This window comes from Lissotriton vulgaris, chromosome 8 (genome assembly GCF_964263255.1).
Source record: "Lissotriton vulgaris chromosome 8, aLisVul1.2, whole genome shotgun sequence".
Taxonomy (NCBI): Eukaryota; Metazoa; Chordata; class Amphibia; order Caudata; family Salamandridae; genus Lissotriton; species Lissotriton vulgaris.
Genome location: NC_141696.1, coordinates 1,547,158,408 through 1,547,175,961, shown reverse-complemented (window position 1 = coordinate 1,547,175,961; position 17,554 = coordinate 1,547,158,408). Strand labels below are relative to the sequence as shown.

General features: G+C 48.5%; 1 protein-coding gene across 1 annotated transcript in view; it reads right to left on the bottom strand.

Moving 5' to 3' along the window:
• Nucleotides 1-16,883, bottom strand: part of LOC147700340 (uncharacterized) — a 77,011-nt gene extending 60,128 nt beyond the window's left edge. Inside the window, exons 1-2 of the mRNA XM_086935702.1 lie at nucleotides 16,669-16,883; nucleotides 4,697-4,774 (exon numbers count right to left, since the gene is read on the bottom strand). The gene's annotated coding sequence lies outside the window, so the exon portion shown is untranslated. The remainder of the gene's footprint in view (nucleotides 1-4,696; nucleotides 4,775-16,668) is intronic.
• Nucleotides 16,884-17,554: the final 671 nt, after the last annotated feature.

Here is a 17,554-nt window from a genome sequence, read left to right as displayed (position 1 = left end):
TGGTGCACTCACTGGAGTGGGAATAGTAATTTTTACCCCAACGCTATCCAGCGCTTTCCCTACTGTTGCACTCACTGGAGTGGGAATAGTAATTTTTATCCTTACGCTATCCAACGCTTTCCCTACTGTTGCACCCTTTGGAGTGGGAATAGTAATTATTACCCCTACGCTATCCAACGTTTTCCCTACTGTTGGACCCTCTGGAGTGGGAATAGTAATTTTTAACCCTTCGCTATCAAATGTTTTACCTAATATTTTTTCATATTTTTATTAAATGTATATGTTATTGTTGTTATATAATTTTATGGGTTAAATATATGTATATGTACACATTTATTAAGTTTATAATGATTGAATTTAGTTAATTTGTTATAAATAGTTAAAATATAAAAGTAATGTAATGTATTTTGTTAGTAATACTTATATTTTTTAATTATTTAATGTAATTTTAATTAATTAATAAAGTCGATATTTTTTACATCTATATTTATTACATTGATATTTTTGAGTAGATATTTATGTACTTACCTGCTTAGGTATAGGGAGTCGTATTTTTGTAATCGATATTTATACAACTATATTTTTGTCAACTATATTTTTGTAATCGATATTTAAACACCCTACCTAGGAATTTTCCTTGAACGCTCTTTGTTTATTTGTCAGCCTACTTCTACCCTGACATGGTTTAAGTTCACCTCCTCATTGTGAGACCCCAGTGAAGACATGTAAGCCTATTTTCGGTCTTAATTTGACAATAATATGCTTCATTTTCTCACACATATAGCGTCCCGTGTCAGTACTTTTATTTCCCTACACTCACGGTGGCACAACTCTTACACTAGGCTGCGCAGACCCACCTTCAGGTATTGCAATAATATGCGTACACCTTCCCGTTGTCAAGCACTGCTGACACACCGCAGTTCCTGACTGACAATATCCTTCCCCTTGTTTCAGGTGTCCCTACACACCCCCAGGTCCTAAAGAGACCCTACATTGCGCACAGGGTCGAAACACCATTGACAGTTTAAAAAGCGAACCATTAAAAAACAAAAAACAGTCCTTATCATTGTATAAAGCGCAGTTCACACAATGTATACTTTCTAATGCTCGTTTTTATGTTATAAAGGAAACCTTGAACATATGTCACCAATATGTCACTACACCTTTAGGTTCCATTTTTTCACTGGAACACCATTCACTATTGCTTAATTATTATTTCAATACTCTGTATGTATTGTTCTCTTATAAAAAAGCTATATAAATAATTGTTTATGAAATACAAATCCTATGTGTGTTCGGCTTGCTCTCTTTTTGACATCTTATTAACCCTTTTCATTGCCATTGCGCAGTTGTATACTTCTGTTGATGCTACACGCAGCCGTGAGAGAACAAGTGGAACGATGACTATGAATACATCGAACTGGAAGAGTCGGATGCAATGTTGTCAACTATGTTGACCTTAGCTTTACGCAAGATAGGGAGAAGTCTTCCACTGTGCCTAGGCGAGTCCCCCTTCTGTTTCAGAAATTCTACAACCCATCCAGCATATTATTATTGGTTCTGCATATAGTGGATACAGCCCCCCCATCCCAATCACCCCCAGCACTTTACCTTCCATAGTCCGTAATCGCTCCTGTAATCTGTAGGTATGTTGCGTAGAGTACGTTTCCCAACTGTATATATTTATACATCTGTAGTCTAGTTAATTCTTACTCTGTTTGTAACCTAGGCAACGTTCCTTCAATCAAATCTTTCAGTTTATTGATCCAGATATTGTCCCAGGATAGTCACGTTTTAGCACGCCTCCTTCCGAAAGTGGTGTCTGCTGTTATTGTGCCCTTCTGCTCCAAATAGCAGTTGCCCCTTCCCATACGACTTAGTGTTGCTTGCGTGACTGGGGACTGGGAGTAGTTTCGACCAACCAAACAAATATTGCAGAAATGAACAAGTTATTTGGCTTCTCCGACAGCTGTCCCACGCCGCCAATGTCCGCCAGTTTCAATTCCCCTCCATACTGTGTGACGTCACTGGAGCCATAAAGCACGCCGTGGCATGCTGACATCAGTTCCCATTCTTTTTTTTGTTGACCCTTTGAGACGAACAGAAGATACTAACCAACTAAGATAGGCGTGATTCGCAAAAGTATCAATAGAATATTGATGCTACATGTATTATTCATAATGTAATTAGAAACTATGTATAAAAGATGCATTTGTAAACAGCTGTAAGTAGGAATGAGAAGGAGTCTTGATAGCTATGGGGAGGAGGGTGGATTGGGGAGTAAAAGAATTACCAAAGGTAGGTAACTTGTATTTCTGATGGATACATCTACCTGCAGATTCCACAACTTTTGAATAGAATTTCTAAGCTGTGACACACTTGGAGGTGTGAGCAAGGCTGACTAAACCAAACAGTCCCGTAGAACTGAGCGAGTTTAATAACTATTCCTTCCTACTTCTGAATCCAAGCAGTAGTGTTTTGAAAGCTTGTGAAGGGAGAACAAAGATGCTGCTTGTCATATATCTGCTGTAGGAACACCTCTAGCTAGGGCAGACTAGGTGATGTAGCTAAAGCAGAAAGAGCATGAATACATTTAGGTGGCTCTATTTGAGCCATGGAGAAGCAGATTTTGATACACAGGATGATCCACCTTGAGAGTCTTGGTTTGTGAATCACTTTTCCTTTCACTTTCCCTATGTATCCTATACAGAGTTGATCATTGAGTCTGAATTCTTTGGTTCTATCAATATAGAAGCCGACTGCACGTTTCGGATTAAGTCCCCGCAGTCTTTCTTCATTCTTCATAGAAGGAGGAGGTGGATAGAAGGTGGGAAGTGTAATGGATCGACATAAGTGGAATGGAGTAACCACTTTAGGGAGGAAGTCGGTTATGCTCCGTAATACCAGTTTGTCTGGAAAGAAGGTAGTAGAGACTGGTTTTACAGTCAGCACTTGCAGTTCCATGACATGCCCTGCTGATGTCATGCCATACAAAAATAACTGTTTTGAAGGATAACAACCTTAAGGGACAACTGTGAAGGGGTTCAATTGGAGAAAACATTAAGAAAGTAAGAAAGGAGGTCGAGCTTAGCTAGGCTGCAAGAAGGGCCCTCTCTAGAGAGGCTCTGTCGGCCAAACTTACAATCCAGCAGGCAACCGTCATACAGGGGGCTGGCCACCAACCCGGAAAGCCATCATACAGACTGCAACCCACCAGGCCACGCTGGCGAACTTTGGCTACCTCTGGAGCCCGCGGCACCGAGCAGTGTGTGGTGTCCTACTGAGATCAGGGTGAGGCTACCCAACTCTGTGAGAGACTGTGCACTTTGGTCGGTCCCAGAGTGGGCTGCCGCGCTCCCCATAAAGGGTGAAGCCAGGAGTGAGGTTGTGGCTGCTGCTTGCTAATTCCTCTGGGCTGTGCTCCCCCTGAAGAACACGCTTTAGTATGCAAACGGGCTGTAGCCAAGGCCCGTGGCTACCCTGCTCATTGCGTGGCCCGGAGTGCACTCGCAAGCCTGCCCGTTTGGGGTGGGAAGAGACTCCTCATTGTGCCCCATGCACATTGCAGCCCCACTACTACATTGGCGGCTGCCGGCTGATGCCTGGGCTGCCCGGGCTGGTAACAGGCTGCATCAGTTGGTGGTGAGAATGGGACTAGATCCAGCATTTGTGGTGCATACCTCAAGCCTGGGCCTGAGACCGCCGGCACCTGTGCTTCCCACAGGTGGTAAGAGGGGCAGTGAGGACCGCCGCTGGCACCACCGGTGCAGCGCTGCCTGCTTTGCAGCAGGGCTCTCTGTGGTGGCCTCGCGTGACATACTGGCTGCGGGCACCTGGCCTTGGGGCAAACCACCGGGACCTTGCTATACCCATTTGCTGGGACAAAAATACACTTTCTTCTGCAGCACTCTCTCAATTTTTCCCCCAAAACCAATATTTTGTTGTATTTTGACTAATTTCTTGGGCCCGTGAAGTGGAATCTACAAACCCTGGGTACCTTTAGAATCCTTAGGATGTTACAAGTAAAGGACACAAATTTGGTGTGAATACCTATTGTGGAAAAAAAGGTACAGGTCTAAGCACGAACTACCCCAGATAGCCAAAAATCGAAACCAAGGAGCTGCTGTTGGAGGGAGGAAAACCACACAGACAAGAGTTTGACCTTTAAATACAGACAAACCACACAGACGGGAGCCGGCACTCACCTGGAAATGCTGTGGTCCCACCATGGTTCTTGGGAGGACCTTGACTGACCAGGTGAGTGACAGCGCTAGTTCAGGGAAGGTACAGGTCATGGAGAGAACGGGCATAGAGGCTGACTCAGAGCCCATGAGTGACACTTGGGTGGGCGGGGTGGGAACCATGACAATGGTGCATAGAATACTGCTTACAGGGAGAGCCCTAAAATCTTCTGGGTTTATTTTCTTTTAGAAGCATGTCTTGATGACCTAACTAGGGGCCTTATAATTGTGATGCAGGTTCAGTCAAAGAGAATGTGACTGGATGAGAGCACAGCAGAAGAAGAATAAAACAGACAGGGGAAATAAAGAAAAAGAAATACAACTGTACATAGAAAGTAGAACATAGCTGGATACGATAGAGCTGGGAAGAACTGCCATAGATGAGCATTTGAGAGGAACTGGTTATCCAATCATGTTGAGATTTTTTTATTTCATCTGGTTAAAAAGATACTCACGTTTTCCTTTAATCTGAAGAAACTGGAGGTCGAGCCATTCAGTCTCTGGAGCTAAGGAGGAGTCTGCAAGGCCTGAGCCTAAGAACAATAGGAGAAATTATTCTGTGAGATTTTGGTAGACTTTTTGAAGAATGTGAGCCTTTATGATAAATGGAGAACAAGATAACATTTAAATTCCCAGGGAGGCTTGTAGTTGGCCTCTGTTACAGAACTAAACCAAACACATATGCCACACCCACTGTTTGCTCCCAAGAGCCTCAGTTCCATGTACAGTCTGCGTGTTTTTAAAGTGTGCTTGAATATGTTTAAGGGTGTCTGTGTTTGTGTGTGTGTAAATCTGTCTGTATTTGCAGTTGGCACAGTATGCCCAGACGGGGTCCCTTGCTCACCTTGCCACTGGATTCAAGCTAGCCTGGCTGATAAAGGGTGTTACCCCAAAACCGGTCCCAGGTGCTTGTTTCCGTTCAAGGGAAAACCTGGCTTGGGCTGGACTGTTCCCATGAGGAACAGAGACAAGACTGATTTGCAAATGGCTGGGTCTGAAATGGGGTGGCAAAACGAGCTAAAGAACAATGATGGATTCAACCTAAATCTAATAGTGACTGTGGGTGGGGGGTGGGGGGGTGTCTGAAAGGTTTCAGCGCTCCGTCCATCATCTCCTTGTGTTTCCTATGTCTTTGCACCTGGCCTAGTCTGTCTGTCTCTGTATTTATCTAAGACCCCTGATGGTTAAGACAAGAGCTGTCTAGGCTTTGGTCTGGAGGCAAGTATTGGTGTTTGATATTTTTGATATAGGGGTGTTTGTAGCCTACATCTGTTCATGTGCCTGTCCATCATGTCTTACGCTGCTTCTCTTGCTCATTTTAAGGTTTCTCCTGAGATTCGCTTGCATGATCTTTTGTTTGTACCTTTCCTCGCTTATCATTAGCCAGCACCTGTCGGTTTCACTTTTTTTCATTGTATGTTTGTCCCTTTCATTGAGCATGGACAAAGTACTGATTAATTGCTTAACTGATGTCCTGCCATGGCTCGGATTCAGGTTCTTTTTTAAAATCCTTGTTCCATCCTGTTTTTGTTGCTTCCTTGTTGTTGTTGCCTGCACAGCACGCCTCCTGCAGTTTGTTTGCCTCTGCCGTCTCCAGTCACCGAAGCTTGTTACATTTTAGTTGCACCTAGCACAATATTTGATCTATGGAGTCTGAGGAAACTAGGCAAACCTAACATCTTGGTTGGAGTGAAATACAAAATGGTCAGCTATAAGTGTTTTGTGTATTCTTTTCTTTCTATCGCAGGTAGAAAAGCATGTGATCACCTACACATACAGGCGATAGACCACAGACAAGGCAGTACAGAAAAAGCAGCTTTACTCCTACATTTTACTGTAGCCCTGAGTCATGTTGCAAACCAGTGGTAGCTGGTGAAATTTGAAAATAGCAGGATGGAAAAAGAATCAAGGTGAAATGCAGTGAGTGAGGAAAAAAACACACAACCCCAAAAACAAGGTTTGGCTGGGAGATTTCTGCCACAAAAAAAGTACTATTGTGAGACCATGTATCTACACCCAATCAGTACATGCACTATTTAGCTCATCGATAACAACAATTTCACAAAGAGCTGCATTAATTTCATTAGAACATTAAACCAGTTGCACCTTCAATGGGGGTGTGGCTGTTTAATTACACTACGTTAGAACAACTGCATTATATTAATCTAGTCACTGAAAGTGTGACTGGCATCATTTAGTGTCAAAAATGCTCACTGGTGTGTTTTCCTAAGACGCCTGAAGCATTTACTGGAAGTTTCTGATGGCCATGAAGGCAGCATCACAACAAAAAGAGGGCAGTCTGTTAAACATTGAAGAAGGACTGCTGTAAGACAAATGTTTCTCACGGCCTGTGTAACATAGGGTCTGACTGCCTCATGCCAAAGCCCTTAGAGACTGAATTTCATCCGCCTTAGTGGGATCACTGTTGCAGAAACTCTCGACAATCAAGAAAGTAAAAAAATCAGAGAAGGACAGTGGAAAAGATAGCTGTACCAGCAGCACCCACCTCAAGTGCATCCTGCTCAACACCCGCTCCGTCCACAGACACGCCATCGAACTCTGGAACCTCCTAGACGCCACAGCCCCAGACGCTGCCTTCCTCACAGAGACCTGGATGAACGCCTCTTCAGCTCCCGACATCGCCATCGCTATCCCAGAGGGCTACAAGATCGTCCGGAGGGACCGCAACGCCAACCAGATGGGAGGAGGCATCGCCATCATCCACAGGAACACCATCCGTCTCACGACCAGCACTGACAACACCCTGACCACCGCCGAACACCTGCATTTCCAGATCCACACCGACCCGAACACCACCCTCAGAGGCACCCTGATCTACCGACCCCCGGGACCACGCACACAATTCAGCGAGGACATCGCCGACTTAGTCAGCCCGCATGCCCTCCCCTCCGCCGACTACATCCTCCTGGGGGACCTCAACTTCCACCTGGAGAACAACAACGACCGCAACACCAGCACCCTGCTCGACAACCTCGCCAATCTTGGACTCAAGCAGCTGGTGTCCACCCCCACCCACCTCGCCGGACACACACTCGACGCAGTCTTCTCTTCCAGCACAGACATCGACTTCAGCCACGCCACAGAGCTTCAATGGACGGACCACAGCTGCGTCCACTTCACCTTCAAGAGAACGCCGACCCACCACCACCAGCAACAGGCCGCCCGCAGAAGCTGGAACAAGATCACAGCAGACCAGCTCGCCACCTCCCTGAGCCAGCACCCTCCTGCCAGCTCAGCGAACCCCAGCCAGGCCGCCGACAACCTCACGAAGTGGATCAGCAACTGCGCGGACGAACTCGCCCCGCTGAGGACCCCGCCCAGCAGACCCGGCAGCAAGAAAGCCCCGTGGTTCACCGACGAACTCAAGAGCTCCAAGAAGAACTGCCGAGCCCTCGAGAAAGTCTGGAGAAGGGAACCTACACCGGACAACAGGACCACCTTCAAGCTGGCCACCCGGAAGCACCACCAGCTGATCCGCGCCGCCAAGAAAACTGCATTCAAGGACCGGCTGGACAACAACGCACACAACTGCAAGGAACTCTTCAACATCGTGAAAGAGCTATCCAACCCCAGCGCAGGAAACAACGACATCACCCCATCGCAAGACCTCTGCAACTCCCTCGCTTCATACTTCCACAACAAGATCGCGGACATACACAACAGCTTCAACAACCAACCAACGCACACCAAGACCGAACAACCACCCCCCACCACCACCCTCCACGCCTGGACCCCGATCAGCACCGAAGACACCATCCGCACGATGAACTCCATCCACTCCGGATCACCGACCGACCCCTGCCCTCACCACGTCTTCAACAAGGCTGACGCTGTCATCGCACCCCACCTGCGAGACATCATCAACACATCCTTCGACACCGCCACCTTCCCTGAGAGCTGGAAGCACGCCGAACTCAGCGCTCTACTCAAGAAACCCACAGCGGACCCCACCGAACTCAAGAATTACCGCCCCATCTCGCTCCTCCCGTTTCCAGCCAAAGTCATCGAGAAGACCGTCAACAAGCAGATGGCCGCCTTCCTCGAGTCGAATGGATCCCTCGACCCCTCACAGTCCGGCTTCCGAGCCAATCACAGCACCGAGACCGCCCTCATCGCCGCCACCGATGACATCCGAGCCCTGATGGACAACGGAGAAACAGCGGCCCTCATCCTCCTAGACCTCTCCGCGGCATTCGACACTGTCTGCCACCGCACCCTAGTACAGCGCCTCAGCAACGTCGGAATCCAGGACAAGGCGCTGGAATGGGTCATCTCCTTCCTCGACGGAAGAACACAGAGAGTCCGCCTACCACCGTACAAGTCAGAAGCCACCGAAGTCATCTGCGGCGTCCCTCAAGGATCCTCTCTGAGCCCCACCCTCTTCAACGTCTACATGAGCCCCCTCGCGGCCATCGCACGCCAACACAACCTCAACATAATCTCCTACGCCGACGACACCCAGCTGATCCTCTCCCTGACCAACGACCCCGCCGCCGCCAGAGCCAACCTGCACGAAGGGATGAAAGAGGTAGCCGAGTGGATGACGACCAGCCGCCTGAAACTGAACTCGGACAAGACGGAGGTCCTCATCCTGGGCTCCTCACCCTCCGCCTGGGACGACTCCTGGTGGCCTCCCGCCCTGGGCACCGCACCCAAACCGACAGACCATGCACGCAACCTGGGCTTCATCCTGGACTCCTCCCTCTCCATGACCAGGCAAGTCAACAACGTTTCCTCGGCGTGCTTCAACATCCTACGCATGCTACGGAAGATCTTCTGGTGGATCCCCACCGAGACCAGGAAGACCGTCACCCAGGCCCTCGTCACTAGCCGACTGGACTACGGCAACGCCCTCTACGCCGGTACCACCGCCAAGCTCCAGAAGAGACTCCAGCGGATCCAGAACGCCTCAGCCAGACTCATCCTCGACATCCCACGAACCAGCCACATCTCCGGACATCTGAGAGACCTTCACTGGCTCCCCGTCAACAAAAGAATCACCTTCCGCCTCCTCACCCACGCACACAAAGCCCTACACGACCAAGGCCCGAGCTACCTCAACAGCCGAATCAACTTCTACGCTCCCAAACGCCACCTCCGATCAGCCAACCACGCCCTCGCCGCCGTCCCCCGCATCCGAAGAGCGACTACAGGAGGAAGGTCCTTCTCCTACCTGGCCGCCAAGACCTGGAACTCCCTCCCGACCGACCTGCGCCTGACCCAAGACCACCTCTCCTTCAGGAAGAAGCTGAAGACCTGGCTGTTCGAGCAGTAGCGGCACCCCCCCCACCCCCAGCGCCTTGAGACCCTACGGGTAAGTAGTGCGCTTTATAAATGTCATTGATTGATTGATTGACTAAAAGATCAAGACACGCCAGCCCAACCTGGAATCCAGGGCGGGCCCACAGAGCATCTATTCTACATTCATAGGGACGTAACTGCAGACCTTCCTCTTTTTTTCTTTCCATATAGGATATGTACCATGCATTGATGCCTGCCTTACCGGCAGCTGGGAGTTCCTTCCCGTTGCGTTAACTTTGTCCAGTCACTCAGCTTCCACCAGATGGGAAGTGCTGAGCCCCTAGTGATTTCCCCTCACTGATGTTTCCTCTGTTGTGTCTTTCAGCTGGCCACAGGTGGCCATATTTTGGTTGTAGGGGTCCATCCAGGTTGGGTGGCATTAGAAGGTGTGGGGTGGGGAACTCTGGGACTAGTGAGTTGGCACTTCCAGATCCAGACCAGCCCAACGGCGACACTCCGACGAACCAGACTTCATCGCACCCCACACCATCGCCTCACTGAACTACATACTCATGGGAGACCTGAACTTTCACCTCGACAACCCCAGTGACCCCAACTCCACCATCCTTCGTGACCTCGCCAATCGGACTTATGCAACTCATCACAACACCTGTCCACAGAGCAGGACACACACTCAACCCCATCTTCCCTTCAGGAAACAGTGTTCACTTCAGCCACACAACGCAACCATCATGGACCGACCACCACTGAATGCACTTTGCCGTCGACCCAATCCAGCCCCACGCCCACCACGAAGGAATTGGAGCAAGGTTACTGACGAGCAACTCATCACCACCGTCACCCGAGACAACCACAGAGGTGCATTTGACGCTAACGCAAGAGCCAGAGGACTCCACACCTGGATCTCCAACTGTGCAGACGAGCTCTTCCGCTACCCAACCACGGCAAACAGAGACCCAGGAAGGCCGCCTGGTTCACCACCGCCCTCCAAGAAGCCAGATGACCTGCAGATACCTGGAAAACGACTGGAGAAACACCAAGACAACCGAAAACTACAACACCTACAAGGACCCCATGACTACTGCAACCAAATCAGATCCTCCAAAAAGGAACTTCACCCACAACAAAATCCTCGCCAACTCCACCAACTCCAAAGAACTCTTTAGTGTCATCCAGGAATTTACCAACCCAGGCAGCGGAGCCACAGACATCACCCCATCCCAAGACCTCTGCCATAAGCTTGGAACCTACTTCAACCTCAATGTTCAAAAACCTCTACGACAACTTCATCGACCACTCACCAGACGCCACAGCCGGACCCCCGCCCCCCAGAGACACTAGCCAGCCTACAATCACTAACTGGACACCGGTGACGGCCAAAGACACCGCCTCGAACATGAAAGGCTTCCACTCGGGGGCCCCCACTGACCCCTGCCCTCCTCACATCTACCACAGAGCCGGCCGCGGCCACCATTGCACCTGAACTACAACACCCCATCAACACCACCTTCAACACAGTCGACTGGAAGCACGCAGAAGTCAGGCCCCTGCTACAGAAGCCCTCAACTGACCACACCGACCTCAAGAACTATCGGACCATCTAGCTCCTCCCGTTCGCAGCCAAAGTTGCAGAGAAAATGGTCAACAGGGAACTGACGTGATTCATCGAAGAGAACGCTATCCTCGACCTGTCCCAATCTGGATTCCAAAGCAACCACAGCATTGAGACCACCCTACTCGCTGCCACAGACGATATCCGTACCCTCCTGGAAGACGGCTACTCCACAGCCCTCCTACTCGACCCATCAGCGGCCTTTGACACCGTCTCCCACCGGACACTAATCGCCAGACTACTCGACGCCAGCATTCAAGGAACAGCCCTGGACTGGATCTGATCATTCCTCACCGGAAGAAGCCAAAGGATCAGACTACCACCCTACCTCTCCGATCCCAGGAAAATTCACCTGCGGAGTACCACAGGGATCATCACTGAGCCCCACCATCTTCAACATCTACACGGCCCCCCTCGCAGCCATTGTCCGACAACACGGCCTCAACATTGTATCCTACGCAAACGACACCCAGCTCCATCTCTCCCTCACCAAAGACCCCACCACCGCCAAACAGAAAGGAATGCAGGACGTCACAGTTTGGATGGCAAACAGCTGCCTAAAACTCAATGCTGAGAAGACAGAAGTCCTCATCCTTTGAACCACCCGTTCAGCATGGGACAACACCTGGTGGCCGACCCCCCTTGGAAGCCCACCTACCCCCTCAGACCATGCCAAAAACCTTGGCATTGTGCTCAACACATCACTCACCAACAGGTCCCCTCCAGCTGTTTCAACACCCTCTGCATCCTCCGCAAGGCCTTAAAATGAATCCCCCCTGAGTCAAGGCAGACAGTCACCCACACACTCGTCACCAGCAGACTGGACTGGACTATGAATGCACTCTACGCCGGCATCAACAAGTCCCTATTCCACAAACTGCAGACAATACAGAACACTGCCGCTAGACTAGTCCTCAACAAAACGTCACAATCGCCAATACTGAGGGCAACTACAAAACAACTATTTCTTCTAGAACCTATGAATAAAACATATAGGTCCGCGTTTTTTACTACTCCATCAGTTGCTTTATTTGTCAACTCTCTTAGACCACTTTTTCAATAATACTTTCTACATGTGTATCAAAAATGAATACAAAACAGAGGGAAAAGCTATATACAAAGAACTACATTACATCATACACAACACCAACATACAATCAATGCAAACCCTCCCACATACCTCATACAAATTTGGCCAAACACTCCAAACCAAACACTCCAATACTCCAACACAAAGGCCTGGAGCAGGTGGAGATAATTATGTATACCCACAGCTCTGATGACAACTGTTCTTAATCCCAACGTCAAACAGTACAATAAATCCTAAATACTCCTAATGAGATGTAGAGGTGATTCAATGTAATCAATATTTCCTACATCTCACGCCACAATCGCTATATCAATACAAAAATTATATTGAAAAATTTGTTTGACAAGGGAAAACAGAAAGCTTGGCGCGTTTCAAACCCAACTGTGCGTCGGGGTCTCATCAGGACCGTAACGTTCTTAATTCCTGAACTGATTGAATCTGTGATTTCAAACTTGAAGGTGATAATATAAAATTTCTTTTACTTGAATCTGAAGCCCTTTTAGTGATGTTGCTGGTGTCAGGGTGACCGCAATCGGAAGCCACGAAGTCCGTAGAGGCTAACGCCGAACTGCCGTCTTACAAATAACTCTTAAACAGTCTCTCTCCCTTTCACAAAGCCACGTACACGTCCTCCGAGTGTGGTGTACAGCCGGTGTTCCCGCATTGAATGACTAGTCCTCAGCATCCCCCAGCACGAACACATCAGCCAACACCTACGAAGACTCCACTGACTCCCCATATAGAAAATAATCACCTTCAAGATCCTCACTCACGCCTACAAAACACCGGACCTAAATACCTCAATGACAGAATCAACTGCCACATACCCAAAAGAAACCTCCGATCTTCCAACCTCTCATTGGCCGAAACCTCACGCATCCTCAGAGTCAGAGCAGGCGGAAGATCCTTCTCTCACATTGCAGTCAAGACCTGGAACAAGCTACCAGCAGAAATCAAATGCACCCCCTTCCGGAACACCTACAGGAAGACCCTCCAGACCTGGCTCTTCAGCTAGACAGATCTGCGTACTCCACCCTCCCCAACCGCCCTCAGCGCCTTGAGACCCTCATGGGTGAGTAGCACGCTTACAATTCCCCTGATTGATTGGTTAATATGTTGCTTTGCTATCCCCTCCTTGCCTCCCTACCCCGCTGGCTGCCTCCTATCATAAGGCTTTGACAATGAGCTTCTCATTGAGAGAGACAGACAGCTGCTGCTTGCATGAGTGTACAGGAGGACGAAATTACCAGACTAAAAGTAATATTCTGGAATTTCTGATGCTTGAATGACAGACGGAAAGCGAGGCTGGTAGCTGCTTACTTTCACCACCATGAAGCGGACGTCTGCTTTTTGCAGGAACTACACTTGACCAGGAACACTTGCGTGTGCTTGCAGGCAGGCTGACTTGGGGAGAAACTTGTGCCATGCTATTCTAACTATGCAAGGCATTGGCCATTCTCATCAGAATAGGATTGTTGTGGTGCAAGCGCAAAGCCTTATGCAACCCACAGGGACGATGGCACGCTGGGGGGACACCCAATCAGGCTGATCTCGCTATATGGGCCCAATGTAGACAACCCAGACTTCTACAGAGAGGTCTGGAAATCAGCAGATACCCTAGGCCCAGGAGTGATTCTTTGGGGGGGGGGGAGGGGTGTCAGGGGGGGACTTCAATAAAGTCTTAGAACCCAACAGAGACAGATAGGGCAGTGCCAAAAGCCCCACCCAATGGCATCAGCACAACAACATTCTATTATAGCAGACCACAGACTGATAGATATATGGCACAGTCGAAATGCAAACATGGAGGAGGGTACATGTGTATCATCAGCAGGTCCCTCTTGCTCCAGAATAGACTTCTGACTGACCTCAAGAGACGTACTCCCCTGGGTTTCTACAGTCACCCATCTAGCTAGATCCCTTTCTTACCACTCCCCTGTACTTGTTGAACTGACTCTGCCGGACTACCCAAGCAAAGCGTTTCGCTGGTGACTCCCGTGAGGCGCACTACTCGATCAGGTGTACTGAGATGCAATCAGATCAGCAATAGTAGAGTAATTTGCGTTAAACGAGGGCACAGGTGATTCCTCCACTATGCTTGAGGAGGCATTTAAGTCAGCGATTCGGGGGGGTGCACTGCAAAGCAGGCGGGGGGCCTGCGCTCACTGCGGGGAAACCATAAGTGCCTAGAAGAGGAGATACAGGGTCTGGTAAGCAAATTCTTTGCCACCAACAAGTACGAAACCCTAGGGGATATTAGGGGTAAGATTGGAGAGTTTAACGAAGCGGCCATACAGAAGAGACACTACCTTGGAATGGAGGCATGAGCTAGAAGATATGGAGAGGGGGACAGAGCGAGCAAGACGGCTTATAAAAGAAACCATGGGCTTGCAACTACATCAGCAAATTACGCACTTGAGACAAGGAGACGGGTATTGGTCAGACCACCGCCTAGGCGGAATTTATATCCTTTTACTCCTCACTTCATGAGGTGAAGCAAAATGTTACCCACCTGGTCTAGTCAGTCAGGGCTCACACAGGCAAAGAAGGACATATTCATCATAATGAAGCTATGACGCTGAGGTCACATAATGGCATAACACATACGATATGATGCTTAGATTGTCAGAAAAGGTGTTTAAAAAAATAAATTATATAAAAAAAGCAAAATTATGTTCAGGATTGCTCCTTGTGTGGAAGAAGTTCTGGTCCCCAAGGATAAGCGCCAGTGTCGCCCACCGGTACTAATCGGGGACTTCTTTAGCTGCACTGCAAAAGCGTACTGCACCCCCTGGATCCAGGGTCAAGGGGCACAGGAGTGAGTGGGGGGCCCGTATGTCTAATGGCAGCTCGGTGTTTAGGCACCTACATCACTAGTTTCAGGGATCCGGAAAACAGTAAAAGGTGCCGGATCCATGAGAGGTTGGATCCAGCGCTTGCTGTTTGTGTATTTGAAGTCTTCTCCGCAGCCAAATAGATCCAGTGCCACATGTGACAAGGTGTCTTTGCGTGCGATGTTGCAGCAGAAACAATGAACCAAAGAAGCGAATCTCAGACAGGGCCACTCCAGGTCACCGTAGCATAGCTGCCAAGTTTTCAGATTGCTTAGGTGTGACATTTCCATGGTATCAGTGCACTTATGAGTGACACTCAAGTGCCCACTATGTAACACTTAAAGTGACACTTTCTCATGAGTAAAACCAAGTATTGAAGTTCATGGAAACAGACAAATATAGAAAATGAAACCCTTCGGAGGAATGAAAAAGCTCTAAAACTAAATTTAAACTGGTGCAAGAACATAGAAATAGAAGGTTAATTCTTGCATTAAAAAACTAAATCTCAGCAGCCTTATACTGTGTACAAGACAATTTTAAACAAAGTGCATCTTCATCGTGCTTTCAGTTGCAGCTGCCACCTTGTAGCTCTATAATACAGAAGCCACTATACCCCAATGTGCCAACCAAGGCTCCATTCAGTTTCTCTCTGGTTCCACACACAATCTTTGCAGTGATTGCATTGACCAAGTGACGTTTGATAACGGTAACATAAAAGAACGCATTTCTCTTTCATTTCTTTAACGTGAGGCTTGCCATACCTAGGCATCCACGCACATACACTGAACTTCTCAGTAGCTTCATATTTGTGACTCTGTGACTTTTTTAATCCTTTCTTTGACTTTCAGCAGATCCAGCATTCTATGCTCTTGTCCTGTTCACAGAGCAGCCTGAGTCTCTCTTTGTTTACTGCATGAACTTTTATCCTGAGACAGGAAAAGCTGGAGATCTTTTAGCAATGTTGCTAAAGTGTTTCATGAACTGGATATTTTTTAATTTGTGACATTTCTCTTTTATGTGGATAGTGAAAGTTTTGATGTGTTTCCTCCCAGCACATTGTGATCATGCAGGAGCAGCAGAAGACGTGTCCACGGAGACAGTTCACCCTCTCAGAGGCCCCTCCACCACTGCCCACTTTGTCAATGCTTTAGAAGGTCTCTAGCTGCTTGTGAGGGCTGCGGGAGTGACACGACACTGAGGTCAGGAGTGGGAGCCCCTGACACTTTCACAGTGTTTCTCTGCGCTTGTCATCACAAAGTGATGAAGCAATCTGGAATCCCTGTGTGCAGTGGCCTGGACTGGGAGCTAAAAACACCACAAAGCAAAGCAAGTGAGGACAGACGCAAGCAGGAGAGTAGAGCTTCAGAGGAGCTATACAGCCAGCTGAGCTTTCCTCGCGAATAACACCCCCTTCTCTGATGGGTGGGGGCTTGTTTGGGGCAGCAAAGAAGGAAGAAATCTCTTTGCACTGGGACAGGTGAAGTGGGACACAGGCGAGGAGGAGAGGTGAAGGGTCCTCAGCCCGGGGGTGGGTCATGCCTTGAAGGGGGGGGTGCAGAGTTCAGGTTGTCCGAAGCGGAGGGGGGTGGGGGGGTCTGTAGACTCTACCTGCGCAGACACCTGCTCGGAGCCCTCTCCCCCTCGGCCTGGGACGGTGAAGATGACAATCGGAGGCCGGGGGGTGACGTCAGAGGGTGAAGGTCACCGCATAGACAGAGATCCTTCCACCGCCCCCCGCTGCTGGAGCCGAGGAAGAGGCCGGAAGTGACGGCATTCACTGCTGCTGCTGCCTCTGCCCCCGCTGACCCGGAAAAGGACATCTCGTACCACAAGGCTTAGAGTAGCTGAAAGGGAGAACGGACTCAGCAGTAGCTCTGTCTGCAGTGAACCTTTATTTTTTATTTTATTTATATAGCGCGGACTTTACCCGAAGGTGTCAGAGCGCTTCACAAAAGGAACAGAAATGAAACATAATAAGAAACATTACAAAAGAACAGACTACAAAAGCATACGTTACGTTACATAAGGTAAAGTGACAATTGTGAGCAAACAAAATACATGAGGTAGTAAAAATTGTGAGCAACCAAAAATACGTGAGGTAGTAAAAAGTGCACAAGAGGAAAAATTGACAAGTGTGCAGTTACAAGAGAAAACAAAGTATAATTTGAGGAATAATACTGCAATAAGTGCTAGACACTCAGGCACAAGAACAAGCGTTACGTAGGCAAGGTGGCACTTGTGCAAGTATCAAAGGTAAAAACATGTGAGAGGTAGCAAACCGTGTGTTACAAGGGCAAAGTGGTGTGTGCAAGTTACAAAAGGGCACCAAACACAAGTACATGGAAAATACTGCAAAAAGGCAGACACTCTAACCACAAGAACACACTGGGAAGGCACTTCCATGGTCATGGAAAGTAGAATTCAAAATTTGCAAACATTCGTGACAAGAATTTTCAATTCTATTAAGGACTAGGAGGCGAGGATTATGCTTAGT